Here is a 10561-nt window from a genome sequence, read left to right on the forward strand (position 1 = left end):
CCCTCCTCCTCATCTCTATCTCTATTACCAAGTTTGAACTTGCTCTGCTCACTGTATGATAGGCCAGTAAATCTGAGACGAGGTATTGGGATGAAGAAGAGACTTTATTGGTGAGCCGGCTGACCCATAAGATGGCAGGCTACTGCCTCAAAATAACCATTTTGTCAGGGCCTGATTGCCAGTTCCTTTTATGTATCAGAGATGAGAGGAACTGAGGAAACAAAGAAAAAGGACTATTTAATCCTTGTAAATGTCCTCTAGCATGGCAAACCTCAGGCTGAGGAATGTGTTAGTTTTACTTCCTTACATTATGTATGCCTACAATAAGAAGAAAAGCAAGATGAGGGTTAAAGTCACAGAAGTAGATCCAGCATGAAGTTAAGTCACTCAGTCGTGTCCGACTCTTTGCGACCCCATCGACTGTAGCCTACCAGGCTCCTCTGTCCATGGGATTTTCCAGGCAATAGTTCTGGAGTGGATTGCCATTTCCTTCTCCAGGGGATCTTCTCAACCCAGGGATCGAACCCGGGTCTCCCGCATTGTAGACAGACGCTTTACCGTCTGAGGCATAAATTCAAAATTAACCTTTCCCAGTTACATTCCCACCACTGCTGAAAATCTGGTTCTGTCATCTCTGATGAAGCTCTGTAATAGCCACATAATTCACTGGCCTCTTAATTTCAGATTTCTATCCTCCACCAACTGGCAGCATAAGCTTGCTAAAAAGCAAATCCTCATTTGTTACTCCTCTACTTAAAATCCTATCTGCCTTCAGGACAACCTTCCAATTTCTTAGCCTAGAATGTGGGGCTTTCAAGACCTGTGCTTAGTCATTCGACTCTTTGTGACCCCATGGACTATAGCCTGCTAGGTTCCTCTGTCCATGGGATTTTCCTGGCAAGAATACCGGAGTGGGTTGCCACTTCCTCCTTCAGGGAGTCTTCCTGACTCAGGGATTGAACCCATGAACCTGCATCTCCTGAGTCCCCTGCATTGCAGGCAGATTCTTTACTGCTGAGCCACTGGAGAATCACCGCACATCTATGCATGACTGACACAGGAGTTTCCTTAACTTTATTATTTCAATAGCCTAAAGCTGTTCTGTTCAAGACCTGGTTCTTCACCAAATCTGATGCTGCAATCACATGGGCCTCACTCCCACCCTGAAACTTTGGGCTGGTCCCTCCAACTGGAATGGTCTTTACCCAAGTCTCTCGGGATTCTCCCAGCTTGCTTTCGAATGTCTGTGGCCCTGAGTTGGGTTTATCAGTTCATCCTTAGTGCCCAGACATTTATCCTTTCTCCTTGGAGCTGCTCGCACGTGACTGCCTGGAGCTCCCTATGACTGTGGGGCTGTCTCGCTGAGCTTGTCAAGGCAGGGATTCTGTCTCCCTCATCTTTCTGTCCTCTTGGGGATACACTTGGTGTAGGGTCAAACATTAGAAGGCTGTCAGCATGCTCTGTCTTCACAGTTGCCTCCTACACGCCCCCAGCGTGTGGGACACAGTAGGCACTAGTGAGCTCCGTCTTTCCACTGCAGAGTGGCAACCACCAGGGCCAGCACTGGGAGGCATGTTCATATGCCCACCCACCACAGCTGGGAAAGGATCTGCCTGCAATGCAGGAGACCTGGGTTTGACGCCTGGGTTGGAAAGATCCCCTGGAGAAGGGAAAGGCTACCCACTTCAGTATTCTGGCCTGGAGAATTCCATGAACTGTATAGCCCATGGAGCCGGGCATGACTTTCACTTTCTATAGGAAGAGAAAAAAGGGGTGTGGGGAGATGATGTGAGCGTGTGTGTGTGTGTGTGTGTGTATAGTCTGGCACAACTATTCAAAACGATAACTCTGGCATGGTCTGCACCATCACCGTCCAATAGAATTTTCTGTGATGAAAGAATGTTCTCTCCCTGCACTGTCCTTCGCCACATGTAGCTCGTGAGCGCTTGAGACTGAGGATCTGAATTTTAAATTTAAATTTCATTAATTTAAATTAATGGTCTCATGTGGCCTGTAGCTATTAACTCGGACAGTGCTATAAGAGCATTAACCTTAAAATGCCAAAACAGAACCACTGGAGACTGAGCTGGGACATTTCTATGACAGAGAATAACACCAGCTTGGATCAGAGGGTAATTATTACTTCATAAGAGAAAATGTATCACTCCAGTTAAGCTAAACCTTTTATCGATATGTATTGGGTTAGCCAAAGAATTTTGTTCAGGTTTTTGTAACATCTTATGGAAAACCTTGAACAAAGTTTTTGGCAAACCCAATATTTCTCCATTTAATGTGATTCCAGGATGCAAAACTAATGCTTAATAAGAGATCACATGTTAGTCTAACGCCCAAGTCATACAGTGGTGAGGTTGCTTTACTGGGCCTTTGCCTCTGCAGGAAGGGATGGCATTCTGCAATGACTTTAATGCATGCTGGCCCATAGGAAGGAGGAGGGCTGAAGGGTGGCCCTTGGAGAGTCACAGTCTATGAGCTTGAAATTAATTGAAATAGAAAATTTATAACGAACCTAAATCTTTCACTTTCTCTCATGGTATTTTCAAGGGAGGACATGGAAGGAGGCCAGTTATTTCCAGCCCAGTGCTAGCTCTCCTCCTAAGTTTACTTCACTTTTCTCCCTTGGGCTGTTTTCTCTCTTGCCCAAGCCCATTTAGCCAACACTCAATCATGAGCTGAGCCTCCTGTCTGAGCCTGGCGTGTCCTGAGGTGCCCCGTGCCCGAGGAGCCGTGCCGCACCCTCCGTGGTGTGTGCGCCTTCCTGATGACGCAGGGCGGGCTCACGTCCTTCCACACGGGCCTGCAGCTGCTGCAGGATACAAGCAGCGTGGCACTTGCTGTCTGCCAGCAGCCCCATGCTCCACAGATGTTTCACATTCTTTGGGACCAAGATCCTTGAACACACTTTTCAGAGCCATTTCCCCCGCTGCCAGACCCACTTCCTTCAGCAATGACTTACATGTAAAAAAGATCAGGGCTTTTAACCAGATAGGAACACCCAGATATGTTATAAACAAAGTCTCCGGGGCTCTTCTGGGCCAGCAAGAGCAAGGACATCGCTTTGCAAAATGATCCATATTCCTCTGAGCCTATTGTACATTCTAAGAGAGGCCCTACAAAATAAGTTTAGATTTTATATTTCATTTATCTAATTGAAAGAAACTGTAATTAAAAAACAAAACAAAACCAAGGGACTTCCCTGGCAGTCCAGTGATTAAGCTTCTACACTTCCACCACAGGGTATTTGGGTTTCATCTCTAGTCAGGGAACTAAGATCCCACGTGTCATGTGATGCGGCTGAAAAATAAAAAGCTTATGCAAAAAACAAAGTCCTCCCCTTCCTACAACCAATCCTATTCAAAGCAAGAGAAAGAACGCAGACTGAATGTAGATTCAAAACTCAGTCTCCATGGAGTCCTTATCAGGGGAAGGGAAACCTCAGGCCTTACGCAAGTTAACCTCAGCTATGCTATTCCTCCCTTGCCCTATCCCCACCCCCACCCCGTGCCCACAGCAGAGCAGTGATTCAGGCACACATGCCTGAAACTACTTCATGCCCCAAAGGGAAAAGTAGCCACAGATGTGTCAGCCACATAGCACTGGAGGGCAGCAATTGAAAACAAGTGTGAGAATATGAAACCCGTCCAACTTCCTCTTCCCAGATGTTGGGAGATTAGAAAAAAAAAAATCCCTTTCTTACATTCTGGAAAAAGAAAGGCCAGATCCATAAAACCCACAGTGAAGGAATGGATGGATTATTAAATCCAAACCCTGAGCCAAGAAGAGACAATAGTTTAACATCCTATTTTCAGAAGGAAACAGATGCTGGAAGCAGCTGCTCTCCTAGGGCTCTCAGAACTTGAAAGATCTGTACTTCCTTCTTGTAAACGCAGCCATGTCTCCTGGAGGTTCCAGAGCTCCTTCCTGCCTTCTGCCCCAGTTGTTTTTCTTATAACCTGACTCAATCTGACTTGAGAGCAGCCTTCTGCCAGGATGTGAGGAGGGGAGGGGAGATGATCACGTCTTTGGGCATTTTTTTTAAAGAGTCCATATGGATGAACACAATTATGTTACCACATGTAATAGACAAAACAAGACAACTGGTTGTACAACTATTTTTTTTTGGCCATACAGCAAGCAGGCCAGCAACTGAAACCATGCCTCCTGAAGTAGAAGCACGGAGTCTTACTCACAGGACCACAAGGGAAGTTTCAAAACAAGACAACTGGAAACAACCTAAATATCCAGAAACAGTTTACAACTTTATGGTACAACTGTTACCCCAAAACTGGTTTTGCCTCTTGTTGGATGTCAAACCAATAGTTACAGACAAGCCAAAGATCAGGAGGAAAGATTTATTATTACTTGCAGCAAGTAAGGAGAACATCAAGAATCTTTCCCAAAGTAGCATTTCCCCACTAGCAAAATTGGGGAAGTTTTAAGGAAGAATACATACATATGTATGAAGGGGCTTGAGCAGAGGAGAGTTCAGCATAAAATTCAGGCAAGGAGGTTGACAGAGTCCAAGCTTTAGCTGATTGAAGTCAGGAGGGTCAACATCCTTCACCTGAATGCGCACCTTACTTCTGCAGAACTCAAAGGTATAGTGTTATGCAGGAGGAGGAACTGGAGAAGGCAATGGCACCCCACTCCAGTACTCTTGCCTGGAGAATCCCATGGACAGAGGAGCCTGGTAGGCTGCCGTCCATTGGGTCGCACAGAGTCGGACACGACTGAAACGACTTAGCAGCAGCAGGAGGAGGAACTAGAACTCCCCTGGTGGCTCAACAGTAAAGAATCCACCCCCTAAGCGAGAGATGCTGGTTCAATCCCTGATCTGCAAAAATTCCGCCGGAGAAGGAAATGGCAACCTACTCCAGTATTCTTGCCTAGGAAATTTTTCCAGGGGCAGAGGAGCCTGGTGGGCTACAGTCCGTGAGGCCACAGAGATTCAGACACATCTGAGCACAACTACAACCATGATAATAAATGACACACTCACAGGCACCAAGACAGTTCTTAGGCCAAGAGTAATTCTTGGGCTCTAAGATCACTGCTCATGGTGACTGCAGCCATGAAATTAAAAGACCTTCCATAGCTCCTTGGAAGAAAAGCTATGACAAACCTAGACAGCATATTAAAAGGCAGAGACATCACTTTGCCAACAAAGGTCTGTATAGTCAAAGCTATGGTTTTTCCAATAGTCATGTACAGATGTGAGAGTTGGACCGTGAAAAAGGCTGAGAACCAAAGAATTGATGCTTTTGAACTGTAGTGCTGGAGAAGACTCTTGAGAGTCCCTTGGACAGCAAGGAGATCAAACCAGTCAATCCTAAGAGATATCACCCTGAATATTCATTGGAAGGACTGATGCTGAAGTCGAAGCTCCAATACTTTGGCCACCTGATGCAAAGGGCCAACTCATTGGAAAAGACCCTGATGCTGGGAAAGATTGAGGGCAGGAGAAGAAGGGGATGACAGAGGATGAGATGGTTGGATGGCATCACCAACTTAATGGACATGATTTTAAGCAAACTGCAGAAAATAGTGGAGGACAGGGAAGCCTGGCATGCTGCAGTCCACGGGGTCTCAAAGAGTTGAACACAACTCAGTGACTGAACAACAACAATCACAACAGGCCAAAAAGTGGACAGTGGTCCAATTCCCGGAAATCCCCACCCCTTCCCCCAAATAGTTAGAATAATCCTCTCACTCATCAGCCGATAAAAATACCCAGCCCTATAAAAACTGACAACCCCGTACCCTGGAATCTCTCATCTTCTGAGATGGCCCATACTCTGTGGAGTGTGTATCTCCCTGAATAAACCTTTCATTTTACTATGACCTGCTCTTGAATTATTTCCGGCACAAAGTTAAGAACCCACACATGACTGCTGTCCCAGGGACTCACTGAGACCTGGGATGTGACCATCCTCTTGCACCCCATTCTCTTTCCTGCAACATTTGAAATTCTTCTTAAAAAAAATCTTGAATATACAGGAAAAACATGTGTTTCAGAATCTTCTGTATGATTAGGCCATGCAAGATTGCTGTTCTCTTGCTCTCCACACATCCCCTGTCCCCAGTCCCTGCCTCATCTATACCCTACTCACCTGACTGACGTTACCTCCTAATCATAGAGCCCAAGTGGAATTGCCTGAGTACTTAGCTCCCACCCACTCTTCCTCTCCCCCACCCCAGATTGTAATTGTTTTAATCCTTAGGCCAGAATGGCTCCATCCAGCTGGGAAATATCTGCCCCAGGAGGCTATGAGGGACTTGCTCCTCCCCTGTTTTCCCTGGTAACCAATGAGCCAACTTGATGTCAGTTCCCCTATTACCGGGTGTAGCCTCCCCTCCCTCCTGGTAGGAGACTGCTGCCTCATCTTGCCTGCAGGTTGGCTCCAGGACCTTGCTTTGGATGTGTCTAATTTCCTGTGTGTTCCCCTGTCCCATAAACCACTGGCATCGCTGTCGGTAGCTCCAGGCTGTTTCTTTGGTCTCGAGACTGGGCAACTACAAACCTTGCAAGCCTGCGAGGTGCACCCAACAACTGTCAAGCCAACCAGGAGGCCAAGGAAACTCCCATGAGCGCTGAGATGTCAGGAAATAAGGACAGGGAGTGGACAGTTGCCAGTAAAATCCTGGGGTGGTCATGCATTTGCATGTGGGGCCCTGTGGTGGTTGTCCTTGATGAATGGAGGATTCCAAGAGAGTCCCAGAACTCACAGACACTCCTAAGCGTATTGCAGAACTATTGGCCTCCCGTACAGTGGGAGGAAAGAAGTTAGGTGATAGGGCAGTGGCTGCAGCTGTGCACCGGCTGTTCCCCACTGTGGCAAGAGCCCACAGACGCTGAGCTCGCAGCCAAGGCTGAGCTTAGGCATCTAGCGGAGGAGTTAAAACACAGGAGAAATGCTAGACGGGCCCAAAGCGATACTACAGACACATGAGTCGATGGAGGAACAAGACGGGTAGTTAGAGACATTAGTCTGCCATATGGCCTAGCTAAGAGGAGGCAGCTTGCCCAGTTCAGATGGTCATGGCCCGTCCGATTTGGGACCTCAAAGTGTGAGACTCCACTGAGGGCGCTGGTGAGGAGGAAGACTCGGGTGAGGCCATGGAGGTCTCTGTCTCAGTGAGGCCAGTAGCAGCCCTGTGGTGACAGCCACATGTAAACCAGATCAGCTTAGAGCGCTGTGTGTAGGCAATGATTTGCTCCCACCCCTAGAGTGGGGCACGCTGGCCACCCCCAGAGACGGTACTCGGACTAAGTTGAACTGGGTGACAAATTTAGGCCAGTGATGGCTTGGTTGCTGTGTGTCTGGGATGTCAGTGGGGAAGGCATGATGTATGTTAATGATGGCCTCAGTGACTAAGCATCCGGCCTTCTAGCAGCACGTACATAGAGCCATCAATGAGGGCAAAGTAATTCTCCTGCTTTCTTGGGTAATGGCTGGCTGCCAGGCCACCTGGCCCAATGCAGGGGATATACCTCCTACTCCTCTCTGTTGATAAATCATGGAAAAACTATTGGATTCATTAAGAGAACCAGGCGTGACACACGCCATAGATGGCCAGCACTATTAGGGCCCAGATAATGAGTTATTTATATCAGGCGTGAAAAGCATGGTCCTCCAGTCTGCTGCTGGGCGATGGTCTGGGGCTCCAGTTTTCATCCTTAGTCCCTTAGTAGAGCACCCAGTTGCTAGGTGGTGTAACAATAGTAGAGTTCGGAGAAATGGAAAAGGTATAGCACCAGAGGATCAGAGCCATAATCCCTAAGAGGGAGAAGGAAGTAAGGCTCCTCCTCACAGTTTCTGGGGACTCACCTGAGTAACTAGAAAACAGATGTGGGAGGACCTAGAGGTGGTGGGGCCCGTATAACCAAGACAGATAAGCAACCTGGTGCTGCATTAGCGGAGCTATGGCAGAAGCAAAAACCTGACCAAGTACCAGCTGAGCTATTGAACAACAACAAGGCCCTCCTTCTACTCCTCCAGAGGAAGAGGCCCTACCATCAGCGGTGGAAGAAATGTGTCAGCCCCAAGGCTACTAGATTAGGGCATATGGTCAAGGTCCCAGGAAATCCCAGGTCACAGTAATGTAGGCTTCAGGGGAAGGTCCTGGTAATGCGGGTTTCGGCGAACCAGAGGCCTCAAGTAGAATTAACCATTTATTGGCCTCATGCGAAGAGTCGACTCATTGGAAAAGACTCTGAGGCTGGGAGGGATTGGGGGCAGGAGGAGAAGGGGAAGACAGAGGATGAGATGGCTGAATGGTATCACTGACTTGATGGACGTGAGTTTGAGTGAACTCCAGGAGTTGGTGATGGACAGGGAGGCCTGGAGTGCTGCGATTCATGGGGTCGCAAAGAGTCGGACACGACTGAGCGACTGAACTGACTGAACTGACTGAAAGAATAGAAAGATTGTTTAGCGCTGGTAAACACCAGGGCTGAATGGACATTAATATATAGAAACGTCCACTGGCTCCATGGCCCCCTCTCTGCTGTTGACTGGTATGGGGGTGGAATGGTAGAGCAAAAAGAATATCATTGATGCCACAAACTGGGTAGCAGCCTCCACCCCTAATATGCAGTGTTCATAGTCCCAATCCCAGAATATACTTGGGATGGATGTGATAGCAGGTCTCACCTTACAAACTAGAATGGGGGAGTATTTCCTATGAGTGCAAATGACAAAACAGATTAACAGAAACTTTGTCAAAAGGACCCTTATCAGATATTCTTAAGTATACAATAGAACTGGAGGAAATGAACTCTTGAAATCACACTCCCACTTGAGAAGGGCCTCTACATTGGACTGACCTAGAGAAAAGACTGCTGCCGCCAAACGACATCCACACTAGGACAAGGAAAAGATGTCAACAGTGACAGGCAACCGACCCGAAACCCGGACCCAGCCTGTGAGGACCCAGCCTACGGATTCAACTGAACTTCTTAACAAATGCTTCTCTCCCTATCAACACTGAAAGTTAGTGTTTACTTCTAACTGTACCGCTGCCCTCAGTGTTCAGGATAGAAAGAGGATTCACTAGTGAAGCTGTCGCAGAGTGGAACTGCTGCGTAGCACTGCTTGCCTCAAGTCCGCTGCTAACGGCACGTGCACAACGTGTACCAGTTCAGTGTAATTAATTAAATGTTTCTAAGCCTCTAAAATGTTCTCCATTGACACATCTCTGAGCTTGTCTGATTAGTTTTACACCCACATGGGTAACTTGGTATTTATGTGTGTGTGTAATATACAAAGGAGGCCTAGCACCAAGGGACATGCTGGACCCAGGGCAGGCAGCAACCATCAAGGAGCCAATATTTTGATCATCAATGCTTTCCATCGAAAGATTTGCAATCCAAAGCGGAAAATGATAGAAATGTTCACATATTAAGAGAAGTCATTCTGATCTTTATGTAATTAAACTTTTGACTAAGCAAAATAGCCAGTTTGTGGCCTATTAAACATTCAGTGTATATCTGCTTTAACCATTAAACAAAAGTACATTTAAAATTCAAAATTATGCTATAAAAATCTTTGAGTGATATATAATTATTTGGCAAGGGATGTATCCACTGAGTCATACAACACTTACGTAGGGCAAACATCTGTCTCCTTCAGATACAGCCATTGTGGAGCATGCTCAAGTTTTTCTGCTCAGGTCAAGGCGATCGTGTGTCATCTGTAGCCAGTAGTCTTGTGTCCCCAAAATGACAAAATCACAAACTAAAGCCAACATTGTATTTTCAAAGTTCGGATTGTATCCAAGTTTCCTGACTTTTCCTCCCTCCCTTATTTTTTTCTATCCTTCCTTTTAAATAATTAAATCAAAGCTATTGCAAGAAAAATAAATCAAAATTAACTACAGTTCAGGCATCCAAAATAGAGCAGGATGGCTATATAGATGTGATTTTAGACATATTTCTGTATAACTGAAAACTTGATTTAGCTGAACTGTATTATAGGCCAGAAAAAACCACAGGCAGGAGGGGTATCATTTCAGAATATGGTTTCTACTTGTATTTTGCTTGATAGTCATGATCTCCTTTGTGCTATGCCTGTTAGAGGTCTTGCATTTCATCCTTAGCTTGAGCAGAGAAAATCTATTCATGGAGTGGGCAGCAACAACGGCCTCGCTGCAAAATGAGTCTAATTGCTGGGTCTACAGGAAGCTGCCCTTGGTGTCCGTCTCTGGACTTCCATGGAAAATGGACCTAGGTAATGCAACCATGTGGGGGCAGCTCACCATCTTCCTGTCCTGGAGCATGCCACTGTGTCAGAAGGGCACATGTCAGGAAACAGTTTCTAAGTCGCTTCAGTCGTGTCTGACTCCTAGCGACCCCATAGACAGCAGCCCACCAGGCTCCCCTGTCCCTGGGATTCTCCAAGGCAAGAACACTGGAGTGGGTTGCCATTTCCTTCTCCAATGCATGAAAGTGAAAAGGGAAAGTGAAGTCACTCAGTCATGTCCGACTCCTAGCGACCCCATGGACTGCAGCCTACCAGGCTCCTCTGTCCATGGGATTTGCCAG

This window comes from Bubalus bubalis, chromosome 6 (genome assembly GCF_019923935.1).
Source record: "Bubalus bubalis isolate 160015118507 breed Murrah chromosome 6, NDDB_SH_1, whole genome shotgun sequence".
Taxonomy (NCBI): domain Eukaryota; kingdom Metazoa; phylum Chordata; class Mammalia; order Artiodactyla; family Bovidae; genus Bubalus; species Bubalus bubalis.